Source organism: Rosa rugosa, chromosome 5, assembly GCF_958449725.1.
Source record: "Rosa rugosa chromosome 5, drRosRugo1.1, whole genome shotgun sequence".
In the NCBI taxonomy this organism is placed as follows: Eukaryota; Viridiplantae; Streptophyta; class Magnoliopsida; order Rosales; family Rosaceae; genus Rosa; species Rosa rugosa.
Window position 1 is genome coordinate 7,199,302 of NC_084824.1, and position 12,113 is coordinate 7,211,414.

Here is a 12,113-nt window from a genome sequence, read left to right on the forward strand (position 1 = left end):
GCCGTTAGCTAACTAGCTACTAGGGGTCGTCAACGGGCCGGGCCGGGCCTTGTTATATTTTTAAATAATAGCGGGCCGGGCCGGGCCGGGCTTTATTAAAAATAGACGGATCCAAGCCCGTCCATATAAAGCGGGCTTTGCGGGCTTTTTCGGGCCGGGCCGGGCTTGGCCTTGCGGGCTTTTTTGGGCCGGGCCTTGCGGGCTTTATGTATAAATAAATATTTAAAGACACAAATATTTTTTTTTTTAATCAAGCTTTGGAAATTCATTGGATAATGATCAAATACAATCAAAGATAACATTATCTATAATTCTATATTGTACCCAAAAAAAATCTTTATTTATATATAGATACTAATTTATTGATAAATAAATTTTTAAAGGCACTAATTTTTTATAAATCTATATTTATACATCATACACTCCAAAGAGCAACATATAGCAATTCAAAGAAAATGAGAAAACTGACCGTTGGATGTGATTATTACAATAAAATAAGAGTGTGGTTAAAAATTTAGTCAATTTCACCATAGTTTCAAACCCGATCGGATTGGTCAATTGTAGTCACTTGCATGTTTTCTTGGTTGACCGATGGCGTGATGAACGCAAAACTTGCTTATATTTTTACATCACGTTTGTAAATATTTCATCGATGGATGTGTGTGGACATAAGATAAAAATTTCAATTTTTAATTACAAATACGTTGGCCTATACTAATTTGTCTCCTAAAGTTGTATGACTTATACATTACATTTAAATTGTTGAGGTCCATTCTAAAACAACCGTGAAGTGGAAGATGAATTTGGAGAAACCAACCGCTCGATTGAGAGATTGTAATATTTTATGGTGGTTGTAAAAAATCTAGCAAATTTGGTTATCGTTTCGAATTCGATCAACTAGGTCAAACGTAGTTACTCTTATAAACCTATATTTATATATCATACACTCCAAAGAGCAACCCCTATCAATTCAAAGAAAATGAAAAAACCGACCGTTTGATGAGTTTATTACAATAAATTATGAGTGTGATAAAAAATTTAGCCAATTTCACCATATTTTCGAATTCGATCGGATTGGTCAACCGTAGTCACTTATATGTTTTCTTGGTTGACCGATGGCGTGACAACCGCGAAACGTGCTTATTTTTTCACATCACGTTTGTATATATTCCATCGATGGATGTGCATGGACATAAGATAAAAAAAATTAATTTTAATTACAAACACATTGGCCTATACCAATTTTCTTCCTAAAGTTGTATGACTTATACATTGCATTTAAATTGTTGAGGTCCATTCTAAAACAACCATGAAGTGGAAGATGAATTTGGAGAAACCAACCGCTCGATTGAGAGATTGTAATATTTTATGGTGGTTGTAAAAAATACAGCCAATTTGGTTTTCGTTTCAAATTCGATCAACTAGGTCAAACCTAGTTACTCTTCTAAACCTATATTTATATATCACACGCTCCAAAGAGCAACCCCTATCAATTTAAAGAAAATGGGAAAACCGACCATTGGATGTGATTATTACAATAAATTATGAGTGTGGTTAAAAATTTAGTCAATTTCACCATAGTTTCGAACTCGATCGGATTGGTCAACTGTAGTCACTTGCATGTTTTCTTGGTTGACCGATGGCATGATGAACGCAAAACTTGTTTATTTTTTTACATCACGCTTGTAAATAATTCATCGATGGATGTGTGTGGACATAAGATAAAAATTTCAATTTTTAATTACAAATACGTTGGCCTATACTAATTTGTCTCCTAAAGTTGTATGACTTATACATTACATTTAAATTGTTGAGGTCCATTCTAAAACAACCGTGAAGTGGAAGATGAATTTGGAGAAACCAACCGCTCGATTGAGAGATTGTAATATTTTATGGTGGTTGTAAAAAATCTAGCAAATTTGGTTATCGTTTCGAATTCGATCAACTAGGTCAAACGTAGTTACTCTTATAAACCTATATTTATATATCATACACTCCTAAGAGCAACCCCTATCAATTCAAAGACAATGGAAAAACCGACCGTTGGATGAGTTTATTACAATAAATTATGAGTGTGGTAAAAAATTTAGCCAATTTCACCATATTGAATCCGATCGAATTGGTCAACCGATATTTAGAATATATATATATATATATATATATATATATATATATATATATATATATATATATATATTTATAAACACACACACATATATAGATATATCTATATATAACACACACACACACACACACACATATATATATATATATATATATATAAACACACACAAATATATATCTATATGTGTGTATATATATATTTATAAACACACACACACATATCTACATATATATATATATAAACACACACACACATATATATATATAAAATATTTTACGGGCTTTTACGGGCCGGGCCGGGCTTTTGCGGGCCGGCCCACTACCCACCCGAGGCGGGCTTTGCGGGCTTTTTAACGGGCCGGGCCGGGCTTTTAGCCCTCAGGGCCGGCGGGCCTCCATCGGCCCACTTGATCCGCGGGCTTTTTGATGAGGCCTACTAGCTACTTCTTAAATATTTATAAGCAGGTTATGGATTTTTTGTTTTATTATTATTTTTATTTATTTATTTATTATTATTATTATTATTTATACTATTATTAAGAGAGGAGGCTTTGTTAGCCAAAACTAAAAAATTTGACAGAAATGACCCTGAAATATTTTTAAAAATTGAGAATTAATTAAATGACAAGGGCAATTATGACAATTACAAATTATATTTTTATTAAAAAAATAAACAAAAAAAATCGACAACTCACTTTTGTCTCCCACTAATTAACTTCTCTTTACAATAACTGTTTTAATCCATTATCTTTTTTTCTTTTTGAAAAAAAAAAAAAAAAAAAAGTGGGTAGTTTGATTATCTATTTCTCATTTTCACTTTTTTTTTTCTGTTTATTTTATAATTTGACTATATTACCCCTATCTGTTTTATGAGTTGTATAGTTTTTTAATATTTCAGGGTCATTTCACTACTACAGAAATTGAAACAGACGACGGGCAAAAACTGTCGTCTGATATGGAGGCTGACCGTCGTATATCGAGGCGCCGTCTGATGAAGGTCGATTGTAGGGAACCGTCGTGTGAAGGGATCGGCAGCATGTCGGCAGCCTGTCGACAGCATTAGCTATTGCGTGACTATTATTCAGACGTCGGGCGACTTTAGAAACTGTTGTGTGATTGCAATTCAGAGGTCGCTTTATTTTATGCCCGTTGTGTGACTTTCATTCAGACGACAGTTTTTCAAAGTATCCATTATCTATTTTACATTCAGACGACAGTTTTTATTTTTGGGTCATTGTGACTATTGTGCACATACGACAGTTTTTTTGTGGTTATTGTTGTCCTAATAGAATGATTCAATGCATTGTATATATGCTGAAACTGAAATAAAAAATGATCAAATTAACAGTAGCTGATCAATATATAGAAGAAATTGTTATAATCCACATCATGCACCAAAATAGATTGTGCAAAGGTAATCTTTCATCTACAAAAGGAGTACATCTAATACTACTCTCCTAGCAATATACATCGAGAAATTTACTTAAGGAGTCTAGCTTTGCAAGCTTTGCTGCTCTCATGGCCTCATTGGAGTCTAGCTTTACAAGTTTCTGTAGGAGCTTTTTGCTCTCTTTATATAGTTCCAGTTGCATATGGATCAATAGTTCGCTGAGGGGTACACATGCCAAAACAGAAACACTGCAATTCAATTATACCCTTTCTAACCAGTCAATGCTAGGATCATGTACCTGAGATTAGAAAAAAGGAAACAACATACTTATTCACATATGTGGTCAATGAAATACTGAATTTATACATGTTCTCATCATTTAGGAAAGGAAATGCGTCATTTAGGAAAGGAAACAACAAACTGGACTATAGTAGTGTGATCAAGTAAAGAGCTTACACGGTTTGCACCAGCTTGAGCACAAAAGATAGAAAGAATTCATGTACCACAGCCAACATCCATTACCACCTGCCAGCCAAACAAAAGAGGTTCCAGTAATGATGATAACTGCTATTTTATGTTCTTCCTTCTAAGGTAAGATTTGTGCCTTCAAATGTTCAAAACATAATATGCTATTTTAGGCCTAATACATCCCTCCCACCCTCAGAACCGGAGCCAGGACTTACTAGCCTTGTGCATCCTTACACAAGCTAAAATACCTATAGAACGAACTTACCAATACCCATTTCCAAAAATCTCTTCTTGGATGGCAGTGGTCACATCTATAGCTTCCTGCATATAGTAATAGTATATATCAAACAACTGAAATGAACAAATGGATGTAGTTTCAACTAGGAAAAGAAAAACATCATTTCATATATATACATATACACACACACACACACACACACACACTATATATATATATATATATATATATATATATATATAGTTGACATAATCATTTTTCTCATTGAAAAGAACAAGGAAAAAACAGAGACAGAGACAATCAAGACTTGAGTGGTTATAAGGTCAACAATATTTGCTGCAATAACAATCCAAATTGGAGCAAAACATCAATACATAACATGGCCAATAACAGCTGCAACTTATCTTCCACATATGCAATTCAAAGTTTACTAGCAACCTTAAATAAGAGTACTTTCATAGTTCAAACCGGAACGTACATGCCAAACTCACTAAGTAAATGAGCAACTTGTGAAGTTTGACTACTAACATACACTAAACAAAAAAGGAAGTGTAAGCATGGTAGAAGGAAACAAAACGAGCAAGTTGTGAGGTTGTGATGTTGACTATCGATGGATATGCATTCAAAAAAAAAAAGGCAAATTATGATGAAATGAAAAGATTGAAATTCTGAAATTTAAAAATCAATCAAGCTCACTATATTTTGTCAAATGGATCTCAATACTGGCAAAGAAATGTAGAATGTTTGGCCTAGCAAATTCCAGAACAAACTTTTAAGTCCTACGTACATTACTGGGCAGTATAAAGAACGACTAGATATGGCCACAGAGTTCTCTGAGGCTTGTACTATTTGTTCCAGTTAATAAGAGTATATGATCCTTCAATTAACAGGCCACAATTTGGATTTTTGAAAAAGCAAACAAACATAATTCATCATTTCAAAACCCATTTGAATTTGAATGATACAATTAGGAAGAATGACAAGATCAAGTCAATATAGGTGAAAAGATAAGTTACATAAACCTACTCCAGAATTGTGGGATATGTACCAAGTGTTATGGTTGTCAAAGCTTATTTCTAACAAAAGTTAGAACATGAAAGCACTTTCACCCCATCCCACCAATTTACCACACGAGGAAACATGTGCTATAGATTATATGTTAAAAGAGGAGAATACCATATCCAGTTGCTTACCTTAGTTCCATAAACAAGGCCACCTCCGACAGAAGGATGAAAACAAGCTACGTTGACCTCATCTTCTGCACTAGGGAGAATTCTCACAAGTTCCATCGCCGTTGACCCCATTCCTTTCCTTTTTAGCCATTTCATCACCATGTGATCAAAATTTTATGGGCTCATTATGGCCTGACCCTTCTTCCAGTTTCCCATTTTCCTTGGCGGAATTCTCTCCTTCAGTGACAGTCCCAACTGGTCCTTGGACCTTCTCAAATCCCAAATCTTCCCCCATATCTTCCACCAAAGAACAGCCTTACAGACCAAAGTCCTGATATAAGGGCAAAATCATGTTCTGTGAAGGAAAAACAAGGAAAAGAATACTGTAGAAAAAAGCCAGAGCAATCCAAATCAAGATTATTTCAACAGAGAATCTAACCAAGAATCACAGGATTAATCTTCTAAGGCCATTTTAATTGATCACAAGTCTACCCAAATAATCAAAGAAAAGAAGAAACACATAAATCTAAAACTCATAAATTTGCGCATCTTTCACCTAAGATCATGAGAACAAAAGACTAAAACTTTGAATCAAAACTTACCCAGAAACCTTCTTAGTTATCTTCTTAGCCCCAATTTTGACATTTTTGCCTTCAATCCCAAATCCACAGCTCCAATGTTCGAATTCAAATCTTGGTTACCCATAGCTGAATTTCGAATCCGCCGAAAGCAACACTCCACTGCCGAAAGATCTGAAAAACACTAGAGGTCTACCCATTAGGTTTTCTACAACCTCTGAACAAGAAAACCCCAAACCAATCAGTTCACACAAAAAACGCAATTTAATTCCTTCAATTTTAGGTCTCAGAAACGAAACAAGAAGACGATGAAGAACCGGCGTCAGAAATTGCAAGAGAGAGGGGGTTGTTACCGTTGAGATTGTTGGATTTGATGTTGGCCTGAGCGCGGTCTGAGTAGAACTCGGAGTTGTTGGGGTCGACGATGATGGCCTGGGTGTAGAGGTCAACGGCGAGCTCAAAGTGGTCGTCGATGAAGGCCTTCGCTATTTCCCAGATCGAATAACCCATTAGGTTTTGGTCGGGGTTTGTCGAAGAGAGAGAGAGCTTTCGTTGGGGTTTGTGGAAGAAGAGATAGGGTTTGTCAAAGAGAGAGAGAGGTCGGGGTTTGTTGGGGGGGGGGGGCTTTGTCGAAGAAGAGAGTAAGGGTTTTGGTTTTGGCTTTGTGTCAAGAGAGAGTGGGGAGCTGTCGAGAGTGAGGAGTGAGGGTTTTGGTTTTTGGGTGAATAAGAACTTCTTTTTTTTTGCCTGAATGTGGGGTTTCAAGCCCTGCCCTATGAATTTGGACAAGCCCCATAAAGACTCACACAACAGAATTTTATAACAATGTGGTCTGAGTACATGAGTTTTAAATTTGAAATTGTCTTCTGTCAATTTGACTTCCCTCGTTGGGGAGTTAGAGAAAAATGATGGTGGGAAATCTCCTTGCTTTCTGCCAAACATATTAATCAGACCACAGTTTTATTGTTTCTCGTCGTATGATTACTACATGTTGGGGGAAAAAAATTGGGTTTGACATGAGGTTTGGCACCACAGAAATGGTGGGAAACTTGCCGCTCAATTATTTTAGGGTCATACGACAGTTTTATCCTTAAACGTCTTCTGATCTAATTCATTATACTATATCAGACGACGGGTTTTATAAAAGCGACATACAAAAAAATAAAAATCAATCAGACGACAGAAAACTATGATGCGTCGTCTGAGAGGTGTCGTCTGATTCAATTTTTGTAGTAGTGTTTTGGTACATTTTTTTATGTTTTGGCTATAACAAAGCCTCTTCTCTTGATTTTTTTTTAGAAATAGATAACTTTATTAACTTATCCATGGCCAGAAGGCACATACATTACAAGCTGTCTCATACCAACAGTTCTAGGTGGCACAAGATATCAAACAAATGACAAGTGACCCTTATTGCAAACAAATACGCACACTTATTGAAAGTGCCTAGCTAAAAGCTCAAAACCCAAACTATCCAAGTTCTTGCTATAGCAACCCTACTCGCCTAGAGACCTCAATTGGTGTACGACTAGAGTGACTGTTTTTACATAGCACCAGACTCTAGCAAATGCTAGGCACAGAATCAAGAAACCTAAAGTTTCTCCTTGCCCTTAGTTTTAGGGCCAACCTCTTGAGTAGCAGTAGCAGTAGGATAGGTGAGACGTAGAGGAGTCAATCCTACCTTCTTGTCAGACCGGGTTTTTGCTGCCAAGCGGTCTGCCCAATCTCTTATTCAATGTCACAAGCGCAACATCATCATCAACTTCAGTCAAACCAAGAGCTTCCGCTTGTAGAGTGAGAAGCTTGCCTCTTAAATATTTTTAAATTTCTTAGGAGAAGGTTCAGTGACCTCTTGTCGACCTCTTTTCTTATAGGTGACAGTGTGCTACTGCCCATCTTGCAAAATAGAGTCAGGTTGGAGATCTTTAGTTCCGGAACCAGAAGGGTTCACTGAGATCACCTCATCCGGCAAAGCAGCCTCATGCTCCATACCTTCCAAACCTGACGTGTTAGTCACGGTATCTTCAAAAGGTGCAAGTTCGGTCGAAGATCGTTCCAGGCGGCGAATAACTGGCTTCTTCTTTTTCAGCAGGGAAGAAGAAGGCCTAGGGAGATCACGGGAGGTCTGGGCAGAGAAAGTAAAAGCACCACCAGAGGTGGAGGGTCCGACACCAAATTTCAAAGCCCTAGGATCGGAGAGAGCAACATGCTTCTCACACTTCGCCCCAGAATGCGTTAACATACCACACTGAGGGCATCTACCCTTAAGATGCTCAAACTGGAACTGTAGAATAGGTTCGACACCTGGAGCCAGGAAAACCCTACGCTCGAGTAGAATCGGTTTGGAGATGTCATGAGAAAAGAAGATACGCACAACTCCTTTGCGAAATTCTCTCTCATCATAATCTAGGTAGCCTCCCAGAAGGTTGCCGATGAGAATAAGATTGTCAGGTTCCTCGTAGAGGGGAGGGATACCCGAAACCCTAACCCATATCCTTACATGCTTCAGGGGAACATCAGCAATGGGGGTGACGCCATCATACTCTTCCAGACAGACTGGAGCCCGATCATAGGACCATACCCCGCCCCTAAGCACCTTGTTCCTATCCCTGGCCAACTCGAAAGAGAACAAGAACCTGTTGTCTGCCTTTTCTTGGATCCGGAATTCCTTCTCCACCATCCAAGTCCGGAAAAATTGAGATTTGAAAGCGTTGGAATCCACCGGTTTGCGGGTGAATGGTTTTCTGAGGAGAAAAGATTGAGCAGATCGCCGAACCGGACCTCCTCCAAGTTTTCCCAGGTCTGGGGCTTTACCCCCTTCAGCCAGCGCCAAAGAGGTTGCAAAGCTGGCAGTGACGGCATCAATTGAGGCCATAGAGCAGTGAATGAGAGTCGAGAGTGGCTGAGACGCCGACTAGGGAACTAAGGTTTAAGAGATAGACGCTAGGGGTCGAGAGGAAATCTCGCTAGTTTTTTAAAGCCTCTTCTCTTGATAATATATATATTTATATAAGAAATCCAGAACCTCCTTTGATGGAATTGAAGTCGTAGATATAGATATATGACTTCTCTACCCTGAAATAGGGCATGTAGGGTACGCTAGGCGAGCAGTCCACTTCCAGCTGTCAAAAATAAGGAGGCATCACTTAGAGCAAGTTCACCCGTTAGGTCACTGGGTCACCTACTATTCATTGCTTTTTAGTGTATATTTTCATTCTCTAGGTCACGAAATACACTGTACCTGTGACCCAGGGAACGAAATACACTGTGCTCGTGACCCAGAGGGTACGGTGAAATAACACATAAAAACCAGTTAATAGTCGGTGACCCACGGGTGAGCTTGCTCTTAATAAGATCCTAATTTCTGGACTAAGCTAGGTACAGGCTCAATCACAAATTCACAATGCCCTAATAAGCGTTAATGCATTGAAAGCCTGCACTTTTTGGTACGAAGGAAAAAACAGTACTCAATAAAAGTGGTCGAGCTATCTCTACTACCTACGTAAGTGTAAACACAAAGATTGTGGCCATATCTTGTGAACTCGTGATCCTATACGTTCTCCAATTCTTATCTTAGAAGGTCACTGTAACGTCCCGTATCTCAATTTACCTGTTTACTAGTCATTTGGACGGTAAACGACCTTTACTTTCACTTTTACTTTCGGTTTAGTGCTTTTAGTGGCCCTAAAAATTGACTTTTTGTTCGGGTCAAAATTTGAGAAAATGTTCTTCATGAAAGTTGTAGGGGACGTTAAACCGAGCACGTACATATGTGGTACGTAAAAATCGGAGCTCGTATGCAAAAGTTATAAGCGAAAATGTGAAAATTACTGTTCATGGTAAGTAGTATATATTTGAATTTTTCACTGTGGCCGGTAACTTTTTCTTTTTCTCTTTCTCTTCCCCCGCGTGTTCTCTCTCTCGTCCCCGAGCTCTTGCTCTCTCTCTCTCACCTCTGCAACTCCGGTTGCTTTCTCTTTCCGACCACCAAAAAGCGTAAAACCGGTGGCTACGGACTCGTCTCGACCTCCTCTTGGTGCCTGCGGTGATGGCTCATGGCGGCTTGGCCGGAAAATGACGCATCGAGCTGTGGAAGTTTCACTGTAGCAGAAGTGGTCAACGCCAGCTTCTCCCGATTCCGGCCACCTCCGGCGACGAACCATAATCATTTGGAAGCGCCTTGCGATGTAGATGATGCTCCCCAAATATTTTGCAGCGATTTGAAGCGTGGAGGAAGAACTGAAGGTTTGAAATTCTTGCACTATTCACGGTTTCGGGTTCAATGTTTACCTTAATTGTTGAACTAGTTCTAGACGTTTTCTGGCTTAGTGGTAGTTGAATAAAACGTTGGGTCCGTTGAGTAGGTGCTGCTGCCAAAGTTTGGTGGCCAACGGAGCTGGTGGCGGTGGCGGCGGCGCCGCCACTGTGGGCGGCGGTAGCGGCGGCTAGGGTAGCTTTTTAATTTCTTGTTCTGGCTAGTTAAATTCTATAATTATCATAGAGCTTGTATGTGAAGTTTGGTGAATTTTGGAGGAGTTTGGAATTGTTTGTGAATTTCCGAAGTTTGAAGTTTTGTGATGGAATTGTGGGAAATCCGGCCGTTGGATTTCCCTCGTTTTCATTGTGGAATATGTAGATTGAGGAATTGGTGTTGTGGAAGAGATTTGGGTGGAATTTGAGAAGTATTGGAGATAGAGATTTTCGGGTTTCGTTTAGGTTCGTATTTATTTTATTCGAATTGCCGTTTACGGAAATATAATTGTGTACAGGGCAATGTTGCGAGCTACGGCTAGATGAAGGAACTCGTTTGCGTGGTCGCCCATTAGTACTGTGAGTGGACTTTTATTTTCAAATAAGTGATGCATGCATTTATTTATTAAAGTATGCTTTATTTAATTAACATATTATTTTCCGAGCATATGAATTGATTTTGGAATTTGATTTCAATTTATCTCGTGGATTTGCTTTCAATAATGATTTTCATGAAGTAATTATGATTTATACCGGTTGTGAATTTCGGTTATTAATTTGTTATGCTCGGATTCGAATTTATAATTGATGTTGAATTTCGACGAATTATTTTTCCGAGGTGATTTCCGGAATTAATTATATTTCTATTCGTGGTTTTGAGATTTCTGGAAAGCTTTTCGAAATGGGATTTCGATGCAGTTATTTCTTATTTATCTATCGACTTTCGGTTTTGGCATTGGGAATGCCTTGTTGATGATCTAATTATTTTCTTAGCGTGTGGAACACGCTGTTGATTTATACGACGTTTTACGAGAATTTCCGGGTACGGTTGGGAATCGTACCCGTGTTTTCTTTATTCGTGGGACATGGGGAAGCCTTAAGGATTTATTGGATTTTATTAGTTTTTACCCGCCATACCTGGGTCGTCATATTTATTGCTAGCTAGCCTATTAGTACTCCTCCCTGCTTACTATGTGTTTGTGGGTGAGTAAGAGCAGAGCATGGGATGCTCCAGAGTGTGGGACACTCCGACCCGAGCCTGGGAGGCTCCCTTCTTTCGTATGGTGAAACTTCTTCCCCATATTTTATCGTTGCTTGACTAGCGGGGCTAGTCCGATTTTCACTGTAGCCAGCGGGGCTGGTTATATCTTTTTGAGAAACGAGATTTCGGTTTTACGATATAGTTTTCGAATGTCGTGACTAGCGAGGCTAGTTGATTTATCGTTTTGGAATTCTTGGATTTAAAGCTAAATGTGTTTTTCTAATTGTTGCATGCATCGGTTTTTATTGAAATAAATGTGGGAAAGTATGAAATCCTTTTTCTTTTAAATTTGTTTATTTTTGTCCACTCACGCTAACGTTTTTCGTCTACTTTCCCCTGGGCCTTTCGGTTTCTAATGCCCAGTTTGCAGGCGCTATTAGTTGAGGTCGGGCGTACATGGATCGAGGCATAGTTGACGAATAGCTTCCGCGCTTCTTTGTTTGGCTCTGATCTATTGTGGGTTACTATTTTGGGTAGTCCTCTTTAGGGGTGACTCGACCAGTTCTCGGTAGAGTTATCTCTAAGGTGGGCCCCGCAGGGCCACCTCGGATTTCAGGGTGAAATTCGGGGCGGGTCCTGTCAGTCACTGCGGGTTGAGGGTATTCAGACAGATTTAGTGCATAACTCAAGC